Raw genomic sequence first — 2,526 nt, 5'->3', positions numbered from 1 at the left:
CCAAGGCCCCACTCGGGATGCTTTTATTGTTTGTCTAAAGTGGATGTTTTTCCAAGCAAACTGCATTGTGTTCCAACAGGAGATCCATCATACTTGTCTTTGTGGTTACAGAGCAGGACTCAAAATGATGGGGTGGTTGGCGCCTGGGCCAAAGGAAAAGATGCTCCAGATCAGAGGCTCCTCCCTTTGCCTGGTCCTTTTCAAGAACAAGAAAATCTTTGGAATGAAAATGTAGCGAATGACCCTGAAGGAACCTACCCTCGGGGTTTGGCTCTCAGGGAGTTTGAGACACTTGGGAAATCCTACCAAGGCCCTGGGAACTTTCACCTAGACTACACAGAGTGGAGAACAAGTTTACATTTGTCCAGTGGTGTAAAGACTTGTCAAGTTCTGGAAAGTCACATTTGGTGAGTTTGGGTGATTCTGGTATATATAGTGCAGATTTCCAACCCCACCAAATATAATCACTCCTAAATGCATCCAGGGTATTAAGTATTTTCTAAAAGTTAAAACCATAAATTCCATGAGATTTGAGCCAAAATACATACCTATTCTTTTTTTTTTTAAAGATTTTATTTATTTATTTCAGAGAGAGAGAGAATGAGAGATAGAAAGCACTAGAGGGAAGAGGGTCAGAGGGAGAAGCAGACTCCCTGCTGAGCAGGAAGCCCGATGTGGGACTCGATCCCCGGACTCAAGGATCATGACCTGAGCCGAAGGCAGTCGCTTAACCAACTGAGCCACCCAGGCGCCCCATACCTATTCTTAAAAGTTCATTTTGTGTGTGTGTGTGGCTTTTCAAACAGCCTTACCTCTGAAATTATAATTTTTATTTTTCAAGGTCTTAACACACTAGACAGCGTGTACACGAGCACCCTTCCTTCTTCACTGAACCCTCGTTCTATCTCACCCCAAGCTCGCTCAGAGAGATTTATCTCAGGCACAGTCTCCCCAAGCTGCTCCTACTACCATTTCAACAGGGTCCTTATCTCACCTCTTTCCTTGTCTTCCTTGCTGTTCTAGAAAGAATGATGCTTATATCTCCGGAAATACTGACCTCTATTACTACTCTAGTTGTGAATCTCTTCCCTTCTCCCTAAAGGGAGGCTGGCCTCTTCGTCCTCTATCCTTTCCCTGGCAGCAGTTTTTCCAGTTTCCTTTTTATTGGCTCTAGAACATGTTCTTATGTCCGTCCAGGTCTTCAAAAAGAACTGTAACTTTATCATAATCCTCATTCTCGTTTTCATCATCTATCATTTATGGACGATGATGCACCGGGCACTGTGCTAAGAACTTTATGTATTATCGCTTCTCGGCCTTTTGGCTAAGATCAAGTGTAGAACTTTATGTATTATGTATTTAATCCTCACAAGACTACTTTCAGTTCAGTATTTCTGTCCCTGGAAACTAACCTTCAAAACTCAATTCCTGGGATGGGTGAGTCTAATTCTACTGTTTGGCTACTTTGTCTCATACTCTCTGATTACCATGATCTGGTTTCTGTTTTCATATCACCCTTCTAAAACCATTCCCACAAATGTCTCCAGATAAAATTGAACCCCCCAACACACCCTCTCATCCCTGCAGATCCTTGGACCACTTCACATTCTAACAACCCACTTCTTTGTGATCGCTGATTAGGAATCCATGCGAGGTTTATTTATGGACCTCTTCCTTCTATACTGACTCTGTCGGGGTGTTTATAACCTCCAATAGTTTCGTTCTTACCGAAGATGTTTGAACTGTCACTCAGACCCAAAGCACCATCTCAAACTTCTCTCCAACCTGATAAGAAACAATTTTCCAAAGGTCGTATACAAATATCTTTAAAATTTCTAGGTTCATATCCATGAATTTTAGGAAAATATGTAAATTGTCCATCAAACTCACGATTCCATGGATATTGTGGCTTAGGAACTATTTAGGATTAGAAAAATGATCGATCAAAGAAATATCAAGCATATAAGAGTAAGGCTATGGGAAAAAAATTCTGAAAGTAATATTCAAATTATGAAAATTGTTGTAGAACATCTTATTCTGTTGTCAACAAGGAAATGGTCCCCCAAATTCTTAACTATCTTCCCCTCTTGTTCTGTCTCTACATTCTCTTACCTTACCTATTAGATTCAATGACATCCTCTTAACTTCTCAGTCCCTGAAGTAACTACACCCATTTTCTTCATTCTCTCTATCCAGTCTGTCTCCAAGGTTTGCCAGAACTTCTGCAATCACACCAGGAAATAAGTTATTCAAACAACCCCCTAACCCGTCGTCTAGCAAAAGTTCTTCAAGAGTCATTTTAAATCCTGTGCCCAGAAAAAGCAAAAAATTTGTAGCAGCATAGACAACTACTGTTCCTTCCCCCATTTCTTGTGCCACGGAAATTGGGAGAAGGCCATTTACAGAAAGGTTTCATAGCTAGAAAGTTGAGTTTGCAGAATAAGGCTGTCTCAGACTTTGACTAATATCAGAACAAGTCACACTGAACCTTTTTCCCAAATGAATGCCCAGGGCTAGTTTGCCAGC

General features: G+C 41.1%; 1 pseudogene; it reads left to right on the top strand.

The window, feature by feature from the left end:
- Positions 1-1,304: 1,304 nt before the first annotated feature.
- Positions 1,305-1,413, top strand: LOC148163880 (U2 spliceosomal RNA; annotated as a pseudogene).
- Positions 1,414-2,526: the final 1,113 nt, after the last annotated feature.

This window comes from Eumetopias jubatus, unplaced genomic scaffold, assembly GCF_037043125.1.
Source record: "Eumetopias jubatus isolate StellerSeaLion01/CBP00866 unplaced genomic scaffold, mEumJub1_p1.0 scaffold_7, whole genome shotgun sequence".
In the NCBI taxonomy this organism is placed as follows: domain Eukaryota; kingdom Metazoa; phylum Chordata; class Mammalia; order Carnivora; family Otariidae; genus Eumetopias; species Eumetopias jubatus.
Note: the sequence above shows the minus strand (reverse complement) of the source record. Positions and strands in the feature narration are given on the sequence as shown.